Raw genomic sequence first — 10,726 nt, forward strand, 5'->3', positions numbered from 1 at the left:
TAGTAGTAGTAGAGGAAGACCACTACATGTTAACATGTGGTATCTGGTAGGATACCAAAAGCCTTACTCAAATGGAAATTTGTAAGTCTAAATATATTTCTGATATTATGATATAATTAGACAAATATATTTGCTCTTTGTTCCTGGTTCCTGGCACAAAGCTCCTAAAATTCTTGGAATTTCCTGAGTGATAGGGTTAAGACGAACAGCTTTTATTATTCATTTTAAGCTCCTTTCAACTTTATCTGAATTTATGCGAATAAGGTTACTCTTGGTGGGCCCCTGTTTAGCTTTAAGAGGGTTGGAACTTCCAGCCCCACAAGTTCTAGGAGGACGGCATGCTTAGAGAAGACATGGAAGTTTCTAGGCCCTTTGCACATACCTTGCCTCATCCATCTCTTCCACCCAGCTGTTCCTGAGTTGTATTCCTTTATAAAAAGTCAGTAATAATTTTTTTATCTATTTTTATTAATTTGACAGAGAGAGACACAGCAAGAGAGGAAATACAAGCAGAGGGAGTGGGAGAGGGAGAAGCAGGCTTCCCGTTGAGCAGGGAGCCTGATGCAGGGCTTGATCCCAGGACCCTTTGGCTCAGGTCATGGGCAGATGCTTAATGACTGAGCCACCCAGGTGCCCCCCAAAATCAGTAATATTAAGTAAAATGACTCTCAGAGTTCTGTAAGCCATTCTTGCCAATTATATGAAGCAGGGATCATGGGAACCTCCAAATTCGTGGCCGGTAAGTCAGAAGTATAGTTGCCCAGACTTGGGACTGACTTCTGGAGTGGGGGCTATCTTGTAGTCTGTGGGTCTGTGCCAACTCTGAGTAGTTGATGTCAGATTTGAATTAAATTGTAGTCCACCTGTGGGTGCCCAGAAAGTGGCAGAATTGGTTGGTATGAGGAAAAAATGCCACACATTTGGCATTAGGAGTGTTCTGTGGATAAAAACAGATCAAAATAGTAGTACTTACATTTTTTTCTTTTTTTTTTTTTAAGATTTTATTTATTCATTTGACAGACAGACATCACAAGTAGGCAGAGAGGCAGGCAGAGAGAGAGGAAGGGAAGCAGGCTCCCTGCTGAGCAGAGAGCCCGATGTGGGGCTCCATCCCAGGACCCTGAGATCATGACCTGAGCTAAAGGCAGAGGCTTTAACCCACTGAGCCACCCAGCCCCCCATTTTTTTCTTTTAAATACAATTGAAATCAGTACTCGACTGAAAAATTTTAAAAAGTTTTTAAAAAGAGAGAGATTTTTAAAAAGGAAAATTTAAAAATCCAAGCAGAAAATAATGGTGATCTATTGACTACAGAATGCTCCCAATTTTCACCCTTACCTGAATCTACACCTTTTGCAATGGGACCTTGCCACTCCTCTCAAGACAAAGAGCATCGATTCCCCGAGTACCAGCTGGGCCTCAGGACTTACTGTGGTCCATAAATTGCAGCAGAAGTAGCAGCTGCAGCTGACAGAGGGAAAGAGTCCGTCCGTCATGATCAGATTATAGATCAAGAGCTGAAACAAGACTTCTGTCCACATTTCACTGGGAAAGCAATCACACGGCCATATGTAGCTTTGAGGGGCAGAGCAGCACAACCCTACTGTGTGGCCAGAAGGAAAACCAGACATTTTTTGTGAGCAAATTAAATATAAGGTTTATTAGGATCTGACGTCATCTTATTTGTTTAATAGTTTTTACTTCCTCTGGTAGAGCAAGGCAATTGACTGTTCCCACTCTGTCCCTCGCTCTTAGGACATTCTTTCCCTCAAGGGAGGTTTTTAAAAATAAATTATTATGTCATGCAAGATTACTTGGTAAGGAATTTGAAAATCTTACTACTGTGGAAAGTTTTTGAGGATATAATTTGAACCATAAATTGCTTCAGAAGTAGAATATCTGAAGAGAGCAGTTATGGAAGCATAAATATTTAAAATTGACCTCCAAAAACTCTTTTTTTTTTAAGATTTTATTTATTTATTTGACAGACAGAGATCACAAGTAGGCAGAGAGGCAGGCAGAGAGAGAGTGGGGGAAGCGGGCTCCTCGCTGAGCAGAGAGCCCGATGCCATGCGGGACTTGATCCCAGGACCCTAGGATCATGACCTGAGCCAAGGGCAGAGGATTTAACCCACTGAGCCACCCAGGCATCTCCATTTTTTTCTTTTAAATACAACTGAAATCAGTCAGGTGCCTCTGACCTCCAAAAACTCTTAAGGAATCAGTGATCTTTTTCTTTTTTTTTAGCTAATGAATTCTTTCAAAGTTCTAAAGAAGAGCTAATTATAGATCTATATACATTTGATTCAGATTATTTAAAAAGCTAGAAATACATTTGTGAATCAGGCATAAGCCTTTTACCACAACCTGACAAAAAGTAATATGAGTAAATAAATAAAATATGACCAAATCAAATTCAGCACGGCATTATTAAAATTATTCCACTTGTTTGAGTGGAATTTTTCCCTGGATGGTTGGATATTAGGAATCGATTAGTAATTAAATATAGTTTCTATCATACATGTGATCACCTCAGTCAAAAGTAATGTTTATCTCAATATCAATAATAAAGATACCTACTCCAGATCAAACCACCAACCAACACACTACTCAACAATGAGAATAGACACATCCTCATTTAAAACCAGAGGATGGGGCGTCTGGGTGGCTCAGTGGGTTAAGCCTCTGCCTTCCACTCAGGTCATGGTCTCAGGGTCCTGGGATCGAGCCTCGCATCGGGATCTCCCCCTCTCTCTCTGCCTGCCTCTCTGCCATCTTGTGATCTCTCTCTCTGTCAAATGGATGGATAAAATCTTAAAAACCAAACCAAACCAAACAAACAAAAATCCAGAAGATGGAGAAAGCAACTAAATGCAAAACACAGTCACCATTATTTTACGTTTCCTAAAAAAAAATTTTTTTAAGATTTTATTTATTTATTTGAGAGAGAGAGCATGAACAGTGTAAGAGAAAGAGGGAGAAGCAGACTCAGAAAGCCTGAGTCGGGGCTCGATCCCAGGACCCTGAGATCATGACCTGAGCTGAAGGCAGACGCCCCTAAAAAAACATTGTTTTAAAGGTTCATTACCCATTTTAGAGATCGAGAGCATAGCAGGAGGGGCAGAGGGAGAAAGAGAGAATCCCAAGCTGACGCCTCACTGAGAGTGGAGCCCAACGGGGGGGGCTCAATTCAAGAGCCAAAACCAAAAGTCAGGTGATTAACCAACCTAGTCACCCAGGCACACCCAATTTTTTTTGAAAATTTTAGCTAGGATAATCCAATATGAAATGGAACTAAGAAATTGAAAAGACAAAATTACCATTATTTCTCCTCACGATGGTTGCCTATTTAGAAAATACAGTGAATAAATTATAAATGTATAAAAATTATTAAAAGTTTAGTGAAGGGATTACATATGAAATGACTGTCCTGAAGTGTGATAACTTTCCCAGATTCACAACAAAGGAAACAAATCTCTGGGGAGCGTTTTCCACAGGTGAAATTATTACAATTACCTTGTTGAAAGAAAGAGAAAAATGTTCTGAAATATTGTTACATGTGTAACAACATGATACCACTTTTGTAAAGCATACATATAAATATCTGTTTTATTTTTACTTTTTTAAAGATTTTATTTATTTATTTATTTGACAGAGAGAGACACAGACAAGCAGGGGGAGTGGGTGAGGGAAAAGCAGGCTCCCCACTGAGCAAGGATCCCAATGCCGGGCTTGATCCCAGGACCCTGGGACCATGACCTGCGCTGAAGGCAGATGCTTAACAGCTGAGCCACCCAGACACCCTAAATATCTGTGTTTCAAAAGGATACACATAGGGGCGACTGGGTGGCTCAGTCGGTTAAGCATCAGATGATTAATTTTGGCTCAGGTCGTGATCTCAGGGTCATGGGATGGAGCCCCGAGTTAGGCTCCGTGCTCAGGGCGGAGTCTCTTATCCTTCTCCCTCTGCTCTCATGATCCCGGGGTCCTGGGATCGAGCCCCCCACATTGGGTTCCATGCTTAGCAGGGAACCTGCTTCTCCCTCTTCCGCTCCTCTCTCTCTCTCTCTCTGTCAAATAAATAATAAAATAAAACCTTTAAAAAAATAAAAAAATAAATGCAAATACCATCATGACTTCACGATTATATTCCTGAATATCTGACCCAGAGAAGTAAAACTTTATGTTCACACAAAAACCTGTAGAGGAATGTTTACAATCAATTCCAATCCCAAAGTTTCCATGCTATACGATTCCATTTATGTAACAGTCTTAAAACGACAAAAGTATAGAAATGGAAAAGAGATGAGTGGTTTCCAGGTTAGGGAGAGAAGAGGCAGGAGCAGGTAAGCGGGGAGGGGGGGGCTGTAAGATAACAGATCCTTTTGGTGATGGAAATATTCAGTTTGATGGAATCGTATATCCGTGTCAGGCTATAGTTTTGCAAGATGTTATCATTTGTGGAAACTGGGTAAAGGGTAAGTGGGATTTCTCTGTATTCATTCTTAACAATTAACGTGGGAATCTATAATTATCTCAAAATCAAAGTTTAATTAAAAAAAATTAGATAATGACAAGCAAATGCAGCTGCCAATTGGATTGGATTGGATGGAAAAATAAAGGATTGTTTATGGGAACAACTTAAAGAAATTTAGATCTGGGTGTGTATTGGATAATATATGTGGTACATTTTTGACGTGAGAATGCTATTATAGATATATTGGAGACTATGTAACTATCCTCGTTCTTAGTATACTTAAGTAACATAGGGATAATATATAACAGGGTCTGCACCTAACTCTCAATTAAAAAAAAAAAAACCCTCTCTAATAATTTGAAGAGGGGAGAGGGAGGGAAGTAGAAGAGAGAGAGTGAGCAGCACCACGGAGCGTTTCTGAAAGATAAGCAAACAGGCAGGACACTCTAGAGTAGCGATGAAGAAAAAAGACCTCAATAATCAATAGTTATGAACTTTGACCCACACTAGGAATCTCTAATGTTTTACTTGCCCAAGCACTGTTTGCCCAAGACAAACAGTGGCTCCTTTCCATGGTCGTAGGTAAATACCATAAGTTTTTTTTTTTTTTATAAGCCTTTAATGTTTTACTGAGGAGATACTATAATCTTTTATCTTTTTCAAATATGTGTTATCAATACCTTTAAATTGCCATTTTCAAATTTGCCTATTTATGGCTCCAAAGTCCACCTCCCTTCCTGTCAGGACGTGTTTGGGACTCACCTTCCCCATTGGAATGTCTGCAAAAAACCACAGGCAATTCTCAGAGGTGGTAGAGATGGCACTCATGTCCAGAGTGTTGTGAACTTAATGAATGCGGGGATCCTGGTTGAGTGACCTTGAACCTCTAGCAGTTCACAGTCTGCTCCTTCCCAAATGGAGGTTACATAAATAGCAACACCGGGCTTTCAAATGTTAGGTTGGATATATATATCACAATGGTGATATATTTACCTGAAGAAAGTAGAACTAGTTTCAAAAAATAAGGGGGAAAATCGCCGTTCAGGTTTCGCCCTTCTGTAGCACTGATGTAGGAAACAAAGGCAGAAGGAAAATTATTAAATTTCCTTACTACCTACAGGCCATTGACAAGTCCTTGAAATAGCAGAGTGACATTCCTTCAAGGCCTCAAACCTCTCGATGTTGACACTTTGGTAAGGGCAAAAGGCAATCCTAGCCTGACCCCTCCCCCTCACCTCCAGGATCCTGTAAGCCTACTTTAACATATAAGAATTCTTTTGGAAATTCCTTTATCTCTACACACTCCAAGATATATATTGGCAATAGCTCCCCAAGCACATAGCCCACCGTTGTACACCTGAAGGGTCTCATGACTCAGGTTTTATTACACAGTAATAGATGACACTTTCCAAATGATAGCTAACCCCTTCAAGGTCCTGGAAACCTTGCTTTCAAATTCCTTAGAGACTTAAGCTGTCCCCAACCCCCTCCCTACCTGAAACTATATAATGGGCCACTCTCATGACCCTGGTGCAGCTCTTTCTGCCCACAGATCCTACACCTGTGTCTTAATAAAACCATCTTTTTGCACCAAAGATGTCTCAAGAATTCTTTCTTGGCCATTGGCTTCAAATCCTCAAGTTTTTTATACATCAGCATGGCTATGTTATCGTGTTTGTGAATTTTAATTTTTTTAATGTTACTGGGGTATGTCTGGGGAGAGGTAGGTTTGCATGGGAGTGGGGAGGAGGTGTTCATTTATTTTTTTTTTAAGATAATAGTCAATCCTAGAATCCTGGGGAAAATAAGCAATATATACACTAAGAACCAGATGGAAAACAAATTGACAGTATTTCTGAAAAGTTTCTTGTAACAGAAGTAGTAAATATTCAAAGCCTTTGACCTACCAGTTTCCAGTGAAGGCATCCATCTTAAAGGCACAATGTTAAATATGGCAAAAATTCATGCACAGAAGTTCACTGAGACATAAGAGCAAATATAGCAAAAACAGCCTTGAGGAATAGTTAAATTACTATAGGCATAGTCATAAACAGGAAACTGTACATTCTTTAAAGTTATTTTGAGGCATTTTAATTACATAGGAAAGGCTTGATACAAGAAGCGAAATAAGTATGAACTATTTTAAGAGCAATGGAACGAAAGCTGATGAATCATTCTGGATTCCAGTTTTGTTCCAATTTCTAACACTTTATTTCCTCTCTGGAATATGATATTTGGCACTTTCCCAATTTAGTTCTGAGGGATTTCCCATTAGGAAACATGCCTCTCTGGTCATGGCTAACATGATCTCTTGTTCATTGATTTCTGGCATTGACTGCTTATATCCTTAGCTCACCAATGCAGAAAACAGAAAATGTAAATGACCTTTAATAAATGCCTTATGAAAAATTTACCATCACCACAACCCTCAAAAAAATTTGAATATCTTCTAGTGTGCATATGTCAAATCTTCAAAGATCATTATTAATTTACCATAATTATTAGAATGCTGGATACCCCACAGAATTTCCTTCCGGAAAGAAATAGAGGATTAGCTGTTATTCAGAACACTAAAATTACTTTGTTATAAGGAAGTGGTCAGTCTCATTATTCATTAATGCAATGTTCTACTTAGAAAGTCCAGAAAGAAATCTGCTCTGTATTGGCAGAAATTGGGGTGAAAGTATGAGATTTTGGTGGATGAAATGCTACAAGCTTAATTTGAAATTGAAAATTATTTTGTCTGTGACAATCATGAAGTATTAACGATAGCACCATATGAAAAAGACAAATGTGGGCAAAGGCTTCAGAAACCTGGAATATGTCCTACTTTGTGTGATTAAAAAAAACCCCAAAACTAAAAGGTATAACAGCATTAACAAAACACACACACACACACACACACACACACACACACACTTTCTCTTTATATCCTTTTAGCAAAACAGCTTTTAATTTGCTTAATTTTATCATTGTAATAAACCTCATTATAGGCTGTTCCCAATCTATAAAAGAACTGTATATTCTCCCCCAAAGCATTTTTATTTAGTTGTTTGGAACCAAATACATGTTTTCTATAAAAAACAATGTTATAAATTGGGACTAGCTTCTCAGTCTGCCTCACAAAAGACTATTTGACTCATACCATATCTGAAATACGTTTACAGTAAAAACATACAATTGCTGAAAATAATTCCATTGCATAAAAGACATTATTTCAACCACATTGTGGGCAATTCAAAGAAACTAATTGTTACTCACTTAATTGCCTTTTGGAAGAATTGTATTATAAATTCTAATCGGGAACACAGAAATAGTTTTTCTCTTCTTCCCACCAAGCAAGCTCAAGGCACAGATACTTTTTACCGCTCTGTTTCAGACCCTCTGCTCTCATGCTGGTGTGAGAATTTCCACACCTAGCATCCAGTAGTACACATACAAATCAGGCTTTTGAACTTAGAAACTTCCTAAATGATAAGCCTCCATGTGTTCCAAATTATGGATAAGCCAAAAGCTTCTAGATACATTTGTGGTTTTGTGTTACAGTGCCATGATTAAAGTTTTCTAGAAGCATCCGGATGTCCTAAGAGGTTCGACATTATCCCATTCAAAAGATTAACCATCAAACATGCATAAATCTGACTGAGCAATTTGTACTCCAAGTTTTACTCCATTTGTTAATATTGGAAAGAAGGAGAGTTGCGTAGGAATGTTATAATGTTAAAGTATAATTTTCAAAAAATACACACAAGGCTACCAGATAAATATAGGATGAACACGTCTAAGATTTTATTCAAACAATTAATGAGGGTATCATTAAGATGAAAAAGCTGATTCAAAGAAGACTTGGAGAAGCAGATTTTATGTGGTCGGCCAAAGGAATGCTGAACTGAATTTATGGGGTTCCTAGATACAAAATTGGCTAATATCATGTTGTGCCTTAGTCTCTGGGGTTGTATTTTTTAACCAGACAGAAATCTGTAAGCGACCATGTAACTTCAATGTGTGATTTCTAATCAAATAATAACCAGTAAAATCACACATAGGTGAATTCTCAGACACCGATAATTAAAGAATTATTAGGAAAATGTGTTATTAAATGACACTGAAAGGATACCAGCCTTCCTTTTCCTTTATTTCAATTTTGGATGATTTTTCTTGATAGTAATTTTTAAAAATATATCCAGAGAGAATGTACCAAAAGAAGTCATACGGTATCATTTACCTTGATTAATTAGCCTGTCCCTTAGCTCTGTCAGTTCAAAAACTGATTTTTCCCACCCAGCGTGCCCCTACATTAAGACAGCTCATGGAAAACAAATATACACATCAGACAAAAGCAATTTATTTACATTAAAAATACAACTCACAAATAGATACTCCCCTCCTCTAGCTGGTACATTCTTTCTCTCAAGGAAAGCAGTAAATTGGGTCAACATATCATCTCAAAGTTCTTCATGAGCTGTGAACAAGAAATAAACCAGTCCCAGTGCATTGGACATCTACCCACCATCTCCCATTCTCCCACATGAAGAAAAAAAGAGAATCCCCTCCTTTCTCCAGGAGCAAGAAAGATGAATGTACTCAGAAAATGTCTAGGTTTTTGACTAGAATTTGGGAAGAGGGTGGAGAAGGACAAGTTATTTTTTTTTAAAGATTTTATTTATTTATTTGACAGACAGAGATGACAAGTAGGCAGAGAGGCGGGAGGAGGGAGCGGGGCGGGGGAGGGAAGCAGGCTCCCTGCTGAGCAGAGAGCTAGATGCAGGGCTGGATCCCAGGACCTTGAGATCATGACCTGAACCGAAGACAGAGGTTTAACCCCTTGAGCCACCCAGGCGCCCCAGCACAAGTTATTTTTAAGTTCTTGCTAGGAGACAGGCTTTATCAAAGAAAACTCGTTGCCCTAACAATTTATTTAAAGTTTATTCACTTTCTTAGTAATCTCTAGGCCCAATATGGGGCTTGAACCCCAAACCCTGAGATCAATAGTCACACACTCCTCTGAATGAGTCAGCCAGACCCTCCAGCCATACAGAATTTTAGGAACTTCTATAAACTGCAAAGCAGATTTAAAGCTAAATTTCTGCCGTCTAGTGGCTCAGAGTCTGGTTTCAACCTGGACAGGAGACTGAGCTAAGTGCATAGCCCCAAAGCCTGTTAGAACTGTCTGAAGTTCCCCTCTGGAGCCTTCTCATACATATCCACCTGTACATACACCTCACTCATCTTCCCTCTGAGCTCCCTACCTCCCGCCCCCACCTGCCCACCCTCACTCCTCATTACCTACTCACAGGCCTGCTCTGATTTTGGTGGAATGGGAATTGGGTGGGGACAGGGAAGGAGAAATGAGGAGGGCTGTTCTGAAACTTAGCATAGTTGGCATATATTCCAAGACCAGAATCTTCCATTGGATAACATTCCTTCATGTACTCCTCTGGCTTTGTCTGGCCCCTGTTACCAATTGCTTCTACATGTCAAAGATTAATGACATCAGGCCATTTCCCAAATTCCTGCCTTTGAAAATAGAGAGCTAGGGGGAGAGTTTGATCCTGGGCACCTTCTCCCCAAAACAGAATGTACATGAGAAATGCCATATTGCATCTCTGGCCTTTTTCTAGGTTCCATCACTTCTAATTCCTCTTCTGATTGACTCATTCTTTCTTGATCTGTAATTTTATCAAATATTAACATATCTATTTTCTTGTTCTGACTGCTTCTGGCATGAGAAGGAATCTGACTCGAAGGTGCTTTTGTCCACTCTGTGGGTATCAGATTGCATCCCTTCCCTAAGTACAGTCTCCCTAGGCGATAACATTCAGGTGATTCTAAACACTGTTTATATGGCTGCTCCTCACAAATTTACTATTGCAGGTCTGATCTCTCCCTTAGGGGTCAGAGGCCTTACTTCCACAGCTTACTAAAGATCTCTAATTGTGTACTAGTAGGTATTTCAAGCTTCAGCGGATGGAAACATACAAACTCCGGATTCTTTTCTCTCCCAGCCTGGTCCTCTCTCATTCCTCGCCATCCACTCGGTTGCTCATCAAAAATATCAGAGTCCTGGGGAGACGCCTGGGTGGCTCAGTGGGCTAGAACCTCTGCCTTCGGCTCAGGTCATGATCCCAGGTTCCAGGGATCGAGCCCCACGTCAGGCTCTCTGCTCAGCGGGGAGCCTGCTTCCTCCTCTCTCTCTCTGCCTGCCTCTCTGCCTACTTGTGATCTCTGTCAAATAAATAAATAAAATAT

Source organism: Mustela nigripes, chromosome 1, assembly GCF_022355385.1.
Source record: "Mustela nigripes isolate SB6536 chromosome 1, MUSNIG.SB6536, whole genome shotgun sequence".
NCBI lineage: Eukaryota > Metazoa > Chordata > Mammalia > Carnivora > Mustelidae > Mustela > Mustela nigripes.